The sequence below is a fragment of the Coenobita brevimanus genome, chromosome 76, assembly GCF_032717465.1.
Source record: "Coenobita brevimanus isolate Jiangsu-jjx chromosome 76, ASM3271746v2, whole genome shotgun sequence".
In the NCBI taxonomy this organism is placed as follows: domain Eukaryota; kingdom Metazoa; phylum Arthropoda; class Malacostraca; order Decapoda; family Coenobitidae; genus Coenobita; species Coenobita brevimanus.
This window is the reverse complement of record NC_137029.1, coordinates 16,202,036-16,211,875: the sequence shown is the minus strand read 5'-3', so window position 1 is coordinate 16,211,875 and position 9,840 is coordinate 16,202,036. Positions and strand designations below refer to the sequence as shown.

Sequence of the window (9,840 nt, the reverse complement as noted above, 5' to 3'; positions counted from 1 at the left end):
TGCTTACACCCTGCCTAGGTAAACTCTTTCGCCTTGTCTATCACCTTGTACCTTTCATTCTTGCTGGAAGTTTGCTCTTATTCAGCCAGTCCAGAAGATGGATGACCGTTCCCAACCCTCTAACTATTGTCCAATTGCTTTAACGTTCTGTGTCTCAAAAGTTTTCGAGTTTATTCTTAACAGAAAAATTTTAAAGCATCTTTCCCATCACAACCTTCTTTCTGATCGTCAGTACGCGTTCCGTCAGGGATGCTCCACTGGCTATCTTCTCACCTACCTTTCAGACTCCTGGTCATCCTCCTTTCTGGACTTTGGCGAAGCTTTGCCATTATCCTTGACATCTCAAAGGCTTTCGATCGAGTCTGGCATAAATCTTTAATTTCCAAACTGCCCTCTTACGGTTTCTATCCTTCTATCTGTGCCTTCATCGCTAGCTTCCTTTCTGGTCGTTCTATAGCCGCTATTGTAGACGGCCATTGTTCTCCTAGATCTATCAACAGTGATGTTCCTCAGGGCTCTGTCCTATCACCAGCTCTCTTCCTTTTATTCATCAATGACCTTCTAAGCTGTACATCTAACCCTACCCACTCGTATGCTGATGATTCCATCCTTCACCTTTCCATTCGGATCCCGCAACGTCCATCTCAGCTGTTACTTCAACAAACAAGGGATGAGGCTATGGCACACCTAATATCTGACTTGGCTCGTACCTCTGACTGGGGTAAAAATAATCTTGTTGTTTTAATGCATCAGAGACTCAGTTCTTACACCTATCAACCAGACAAAATTTTCCACAGGTGTACCCACTAATGTTTAATAATATTCAGCTTAATCCTGCATCATCCTTGAACATGCTTGGGGTTTCATACACTCAGGACTAATCTTAGAAAGATCATATTACATCTCTTGTAAAATCTGCTTCTAAGAGATTAGGTGTGCTAAGCCGTCTCCATTCCTTCTTTCCCCCCACACAATTGTTTACTCAATACACGGGTTTTATTCGCCCCTGTGTGGAGTACAACTCTCATGTGTGGGGAGGCTCCCCACATACAGCTCTTCTCAATAGGGTGGAGTCAAAGGCTTTTAGTCTCATTAACTCTCCTCTCACTGCCTCCCTTCAACCTCTGTCTCTTCGCCGCATTGTTGCATCTTTATTTCTTTTCCATCTCTACTTCAATGGTCACTGGTCCTCTGAACTGTCTGCTTTCATTCCTCCACCTCTACAACGGGCGCGTAGCACCCGTCTAGCAGTAAACTCTCATCCCTTTTCTGTCCAACTCTCTAATGCAAGAGTTAACCGTTACTCACAGTCCTTGATTTATGCAACTGGTCAGCTCTGGAGCTGTCTCCCTCTGTCTGTATTTCCTGCTAGCTATGATCTCCAGTCTTTCAAACGCAGTGTGTCCAGGCATTTCGAAATGATCGGACCTTGAATTTGGCTCTCTTATATTTTGTTATTCTCTTGGAAGGAACAGGTATTGCGGGACTGTGGCCTTTGGTTTCTTCTTCCTAGCATTTAAAAAAAAAAAATCGCTAAAATGTCACAAACGTCACTTTTAAGGAGGGTCCAGATGCCTTACTGAAGTGACAGGCCAGGTTATTAGGATACGATTTTGTTAGATGGAGTTCACTGAGGGGGGAAAAAAAAAAATAGATTTACATTGTCAGCAGACTGAGTTGTGAAAGAAAGACTGGGTACAATGGAAAATACAAAGCCGATCAGGTATAAGGGCACGGTACTGCACAAGATAGCTCAGGGTATTAGAGATAAAAAATGTGTATGCTTGTCGACCAGGTGCATCAGTCAAGGGAGAGGAGAACCAGACATGATGGTGAACACTGGCTTCTCCTATAATAAAGATTTCCGAAACAGAACAAATGAGGAAAAAATGTATTCCAGTATCGATGAGGGGAAGTCATAAAATTCTGGAATATCTGTATTAGGAAAGTGATAAACAGCCCACACATATTAATCTAGTGATTGGTAAGATAGCCGTAGCTTGAGTGTTGGGAATGCGGATGATTCAAATTTGGAATGCGAGAACATGTAAAATCATTGACCTCCTACACGCAACAGCCATCTTTGGTTTGATAAAAGAGGGTAGAGATAGTATGACCCCCCCCCCACCCGAAAAAAAAAAAGGGAGGGGGCATTACTATTAATAATCCCAGGCAACTCTATCGGTGAGATTTAGAGGATGAGAGTTGGTATTTTGCACAGAAGAAATTAGACGGAAGGCCGCGGATGTATCCAAAATTAATGGAAAATTAGGAATAAGAAAGTCCAGAACATTTCAGGATCGCCACTGGTAAAGTGCCCTTGAATACAGTTCTCAACCTAATTTCCTTTTCTTTACTTACTTCTTCATTATATCCGTCTATTTCCACGTTATTATTTCATATATTCTTTTGTCACACACATCATTCTTTTCCTGCGAAACTCTCTCCTCGTGAATGCCAACATCCCTTCTTCCTTCTTTCCTTCCTTCCTTCCCCCTTCCTTCCTTCCTTCCTTTCCGCCTCTTTCATTTTAGACAATCTTCTTCCCTTCTTTCCCTCATCTTTCTCCTGTCACACCTTATTTTCCCCGTCTTTCTACTCAGCTTTCTTCCTTTGAACTCCTTCTTCATTCCATTTGTCTTTTTTTTTTTTTTTTACTGACTCATTCTCCCTTTCCTTCAAGCATTTTTCCCCCAGAACCTTTTGCTTTCCCTCCTTTCCTCCCAAGTAGCTTTTCATGTTCTCTTTCTATCATCTGTCCATTTTCTTATCTATCTATCTATCTATCGCCAGACGCCTCAATCCCGTTTGGGGTGGCCACAAACAAATCGCCTCCAAGTCGCCCTGTCCCCCGCCATTTCACTACCCTGCTCCCAACTCACACCCCCCTCTCTCATATACCTCTCCACCCCATCCCTCCATCTCATCCTCGGTCTCCCCCTCCCTCTTCCACCCTCCACCTCGCTCACATACACTCTCTTCGTCAGTCTTTCACCCTCCATCCTCTCCACATGGCCAAACCACCTCAGTGTGTTCCTCACAACGCTTCCTATCACATCCACATCAACACCACAACGCTCTTTTATATCCTCATTCGTCAGCCTGTCTCTCCACGTGACTCCACAAGCTCCTCTTAAATAACTCATTTCCACTGCTCTCACTCTTGACTTGTGTCCTTCCAACAACGTCCAAGCTTCACTTCCGTACGTTAGAGTTGGTATCACAATACTGTCATGTAGTAACTTTTTTACTTCCATGCTCACTTCCTGTTTCTTATCACTGCTTTCAAGGAACCAGCAACCTTTCTTCCCTGCTGTACCCTTTCAAGCACTTCACCCTCCAAACCTCCATCCTTACTCATCACACTACCCAAATACTTAAACGTACTCACATTTTCCAATTCCTCACCATCCAACCTCGCTATACATTCACTGACTTCACCTCTCTCAAAGACCATCACTTTACTCTTCCCTACATTCACCTTTAGGTTCCGTTTCTTACACACTCTCTCAAACTCATCCACCAAGCCTTGCAGCTCCCCTTCATCTTCACTCAACAACACAGTATCATCTGCAAACAACAGTACAGGGAGTTTCCAAACACTATCCTCTCTCACCAGGGCCACTCCAACATCCACTACCCTACCTTGTACCTCTTTTATTACCCCATCCATGTACAGATTGAACAACCATGGAGACATGACACATCCCTGTTTCAAACCAACTTTCAAAGAGAAAAATTCACTTAGTTCACCATCCACACGCACTGCAGCCTTAGCACCATCATACATACTCTTCACAGCATTCAACAACTTCCCATCTACTCCATATATTCTTAACACTTTCCACAATCCTTGTCTATCCACCCTGTCATATGCTTTTTCCAAATCCATGAAAGCCGCATACAACTTCTTTTTCCCTTCTCTAGAAACTTTTCCACTAAAGATCTAAGAATGAATATCTGATCTACACAACCTCTTCCCTTCCTAAAGCCTCCCTGTTCTTCTCCAACTAATTTCTCTGTTCTTTCTCTAACTCTGTCTATAAGTATCCTACCATACACTTTTCCTATTATACTAAGAAGACAAATGCCCCTATGATTACCACACACTTCTTTTTCCCCTTTTCCTTTGTACAAGGGAATAATTATACCTGACTTCCAATCCTCCGGGACTCTACCTTCCTCCCAGGCCAATCTGCACATCTTCCTCATCCATTCTACTACTATCTCTCCCCCATGCTTCAGCATCTCACCACACACTCCATCAATTCCTGGGGCTTTCCCCGATTTAACTTTCTTCATTGCTTCCACAACCTCTATCCTACTGATTTCTACCTGTCTTCTCACCTCCCTCCTTCTCCCAGCCATTCCCCAGCCACTTATACTCGCATTACTTCCATCCTCTACGTTCAACAATTCCTTGAAGTGTTCTCTCCATCTGCTCACTTTTTCTCCCTTCTCCACTAATAATCTACCATGTTTATCTTTCACTCCCCTGCTAACTTCACTTCCACCCTGTCTTACTCTTTTCACTTCTCTCCAGAACATTTTCTTACAGTCCCTCCACTTTACACTCAAATTCCTTCCAAATTCCTGATCCACTCTCTTCTTACTCTCTCTTACTAATCTTTTCACCTCTCTCTTCCTTTCCACATATAACTCTCTCTTCTGCCTCTCAACTTCTTCCACGCCCCTATTTCTCATCCATTCATTGTATGCTTTCTTCTTTTGTGCCACAGCCTGTTTCACCTCTTCAGTCCACCACGCTGTTCCTTGCACCCCCCTCCGTCTTCTCTTCCTTCCACACACCACATCACATGCTGCACATATTTCTTCTGTAAATATCTTACACACACCTTCCACGTCTCCCATCTGCTCCAATTCATATTTGCCCAATCGTTCCTCCACTTCTCTCTTATACTCTGCCTTTTTCTCATCCTCTTGTAACCTTTCCACTCTCCTTGCAACTTCTCCTTCCTCTCGTCTTTCCCTTCTTCTATTCCTCCATCTTACTTGCATCCTAATTCTGGCCACCACCAAGTAGTGGTCAGAAAGGCCCCTCCCCCAACCTCTATAAACTCTTGCATCCAATATACATCTTCGCATCCTTTCATCCACACACACATAATCAATCATTGCCTTCCTTTCATTCAGTTCACCACCCACCCTTCTCATCACTCGCCATGTATACCTGTGGATCATTTTATGCCTGAAGAGGGTATTGGCTATTACCAACCCCCTCCCAGCACAGATGTCCACTAATGCACTCCCATTCTCATCTATCTCAGCAGGCACACCCCACTCACCAACTATTCCATCCACCTTCACATTACCAACTTTACCATTCATATCACCGATCAAAAACACTCTCTCATTCCTTCCAAACTTTTCCATGCACACTTCCACATTTGTCCAGAACTCTTCTCTCACTCTTCTAGCACGATCTTGCGTTGGCGCATACACACACACAATCGCCCACATTTGTATTCCAACTTTCAACTTTACCCACACAATCCTTGACCCAACTGATCCATACTGTCTTATGCTCTTCTTCCATCTTTTACTCACAACTATACACACTCCTTCCTTTGCCCTCTCATTCTCATCTACTCCTGCACATATACCCCATCCATACTCCCATTCTCTCACACTTTCTCCTCTCCATTTTGTTTCAGTTATTCCACATACATCCACTTTCGCATCCTCAAGCACCTGGACAATCTCTCTCTCTTTCACCTCATCATTCGCTCCTCTTACATTCCATGTACTCATTACCAAGTCCTTTGTCCGGTCCTGGGTCGTCAACGTTTGGTCAGTCCTTGTCCGAGGCTTCTTGTTTGTTTTTTTAGTTAGTTGTTTTCCGGGGAGGGGCACTAACCCTCCGCCAACCCTTTTAGTCGCCTTTTACGACAAGCAGGGATACTGGGGGAGTATTCTTGAAAACCCCCCTACCCCCAGGGGGGGCTTATACATATTTTTCTTCTTTCCTTCAGCCCAATCTATTTCATCCTAACTCTATTTCTTCCCTCCTGGCCAACTTTATTCCTTTTATATAGCATATTTTTTCCTTCCCTTAACCTTTTTATTTCCTCCCTTCTTCCCCCCCAGCTTTCATCATTCCAGCCTCCTTTCTTTCTCCATTTCTTTTTCTTTCAGACTTTTCTTTCATCCCAAACTTCTGTATTTACTCCTCCCCCTCAACCCTGTCTGCTTTCCTTTCTCCTTCCTCCCTCCCATCGTTCAACCTCCTAGTCTCCTTCATTTCCTCGTTTTTATTTTCTTTCAAACTTCTCCTTCCTCCAAACTTCTTTTTTACTGCTTCCTCACAGCTTCTTTCCTAACAATCTGTTTTCTTTCCTCCCTCATTTCCCCCAGTTTTCATCATTCTATTTTCCTGCTTTGCTCCTTTTGATTTTGTTTTCTTTCTAAGTTCTTATTCCTCCCAAACTTCCGTACTCACTCCTTCCTCTCGGCTTCCTTCCTACCAGTCTGCATTCCTTCCTTGCCTTCCCCCAGCCACCCTCCTTCTCCCCATGCCTCCGGGGTGCCTCACTCGACCAGAAATCGAAGCCTGAAACACTGCAATCAGAGCCCCTTTCACCACCATCATCCCCATCAGAGCCTCCTGTTGGGTCGATGGGGAAGTGATGATGCCCCGCCTGCCATACCAGTCTATCGATTCCCCGGCGAGGTACCTGGTATGAAGTGGCAGATGCTCATAGTGATAAGGATGAGGAGTGAGAGGAAGAGTGTGGCGGGCAAGGGCTGTGGGTCAGGAGGTTAGGGTAAGAATGGAAGGTATGGGATGGGAAGAGGAGAAGAGGGAAGGGAAAAGATACATGGGAGTAACATGGAAGGTATGGTATGGAGGAAGGAGAAGAAAGAGAAGAAAGGAAGTTAGGAGGTGGAGAAATGTCGAGGAAAGAGAAGGAGAGGAAGATAATAGAGAAAGATGGAAGAATGGAAGACGGGAAAAAGGACGAAGAGGGATCCAAAAGTGGGAGATGGAAGAGAGAAAAAAGGGAAAAAAGGAAAGAGAAGGATGTACATAAGAGTGAGGAATGGAAGTCGGGAAAGGGGGATTGAGAAGGGTATAACAGAGGGAGAGAGAAGGATGAAATTATTGGAGACTGAAAACAATACACTAATTCAATGGGAGATGATGAATTATAATCGAAGGATGTTGAAACAGGAATGGGGAGTAAGAAATTTATAAAGTGGATATGAGAGGACGAATCAAGAAAATATAAACAGAATGGAGAGAGAGAGAGAGAGAGAGAGAGAGAGAGAATAAACAAAGGAAAATGCTAATCTGGCATCGTACGAAAACAAATGAACACGAGACTCAGAGAAAATAAACATCTTTCCCCTTCAACCTGAGGACGTCTTTACCTCTGCCGAGGAGGTTAGGTTTCACCCCACGTTGGTTTGTTTTTTTGATTGTCTGTTAGCAACATTACTCAAAAAGTTATGAAAGGATTTTGATGAAATTTTGTGAAAGGGTTGGCCATAGGCGAAGGAAAAAAATATTAAATTTTGGAGAGGATCCGGATCCGGATCCGGAGTATCCCGCACAATATTTCCAAAAATTCTCAATAAATTTCAATGATATTTTGTGGAAAGGTGGGCCATGGACCAAGAAAGAACTTACTAAATTTGGGGGCCGGATCCGGATCCAGATCCGGATCGTGTATCCACAGATCAGGATCAGGATCTTTTTTAATGGCAATGGTATTGGCGGAGGTATACCCTCCCTGAGCACTTTCTAGTTTTTTTTTTTTTTTTTATTTAAACCGCATCATTCTTGCAGATCATTGTATTCAGCTTCGGAGAGACTTTCAAATTCATATAGGCATAACCTTCCTCAACCCTTTCATTACCAGTGTCTCTCCTAATCTGGAGGAATTTTACTGAACCTCGTTCCGAGACATATACAAAGCTTTACTGCATTTTTTGATACATTGGACCCTATTAATTTCATTCATTCATTGCCAGACGCCATGTATCCCAGACGGGGTGGCCAATGGCTTAGAGTTAATTGTTTTACAGGGAGGGGCACTAATCCTCCACCAACCCCACTTGACACGTAGGGATGCCAACAGCGTCTGGTGTTCCCAGGCGGTCACCCATCCAAGTACTAACCAGACCCAACGTTGCTTAACTTCGCTGATCGGACGGGAAGCGGTGTACTCAACGTGGTATGGACCCTACTAATGAAAATAAAAAAGTGCACCCAGTTGGCACACTTGAGTATTTTGTTATATGGGCCGAAATCCAAAATGGCCGCCAGAAAAAGTGAAAAATTACAATATCTGATTACTATTGTCACTAGTTTTACTAATATTGCATTATTTAATTGTAGTATTATTCCAAGAAATTCTAGGTATAACGAAGTATATTATATATGTGTAAATTGTGAAAAGAAAAATTACTCAATTAATTATAATTGCTTTTAAAAAAAGCACCAAATGTGATTACCGTACCTTGTTAGACTATCACCAGGTATTACCACAATATTTCATTTTCTCAACAAACTATACAGGGAAAGGATGGAGAATTAGGTCTTTCTGTTAGTAAACATTTTTAAATATTTAACATGTCTGTTCCAACAAACTTATTTAAACCATAATCTTTTTTACAACTAAAATGTTCATATCCCTTATATCAGAATGTTAGACCAATTACGCCCTTCAAAATTGATCAAAATGCTTTACATTTAAAATATATGTTGCTTATAAATATAAAAACACATTTACACTTAATACATTAAGTGTCTGTCATTTTCATGTCCATACTTTCCTCCATAATTTCCTCTTCTTCAATTGACACTCTTGATTTACGTTGAGGCTTGTGGCAGTCAGTTCCATGGCAAGCACAAAACAGTGAACAAGAAAGTTGTGCTGCAGCACAACTGCAACGAGCAGTTGAACATGGGGTGCGGGATTGACGCCCACACTTGGTTAGTTTTAGGATATCAAGTGGTGCAAGAGAAACATCAGGTGGCAAGCCAATTGGAACCAACATGTTTGAATCAGGATCCTTGGGCCATCTATAATGAGGAGGGTTCATTTCTGGTGACTCTGGATCAAAGAAGCTCCTCCAAACTGCTGCCTGTAAATGGGCTCGGCAAACATGTTCTTCAAATGCTTCTGTTGTTGGTGGCAAAGCTTTTAGCTCTGGTGCTGTGGTGGGCCAAAGATTACCCATCTTTGATTGCCACACAGTATATCTTAAAGATGTCATGTTGTTTTTATTTGGAAAGCCATAACATACTGCAATGAATTTCGTGGCTTCAACAGTAAAATCAGTCAGTTCTTCTTGTTGCCACCCTAATCTAGTAAGTGTCTTCCCACTCTCTATTGCCTTTAGCATTGCTCCTTTACCAATACCCCATAAATATGAAACACTGTCACATCCTGTAACAACATGGGCAGGTAACACACTGTTGAGAACATCTTGATTTTGCTCAGCTGTTGCTTTGATATCTGCACTTGATCGTGAAGGGCTTGTTCCAACCATGACCATATTGCAGGCAAGATTTTCTTGCTTATAGAAGTGGCATAGCAGGACAAATATGTCTGTGTCATCAGCAACAATTCTAATGCTGTGTCTTCCTGACCTTGCCAAATGGACAGCTTGCTGCACCACAATAACATCAGATTCCTCATGTGCAGTGTGCAAGTCAGGCTTGCTTCTTCTGACTCCATTACAAGCTCTGCTGGTATTGGTTCCTTACCTGTAATCACAAGGTGTTTGTCATTGTGTGGCAGTAGATCAGTGTGATCACACAGATACTCACAAATGAGAATAATCACCTGGGATTTATTGTGTGTAACAGAT

The 9,840-nt window shown here is 42.8% G+C and overlaps 1 pseudogene; it reads right to left on the bottom strand.

The window, feature by feature from the left end:
• Positions 1 to 8,093: 8,093 nt before the first annotated feature.
• On the bottom strand, positions 8,094 to 8,212 carry LOC145408333 (5S ribosomal RNA; annotated as a pseudogene).
• Between the last annotated feature and the right edge of the window lie 1,628 nt (positions 8,213 to 9,840).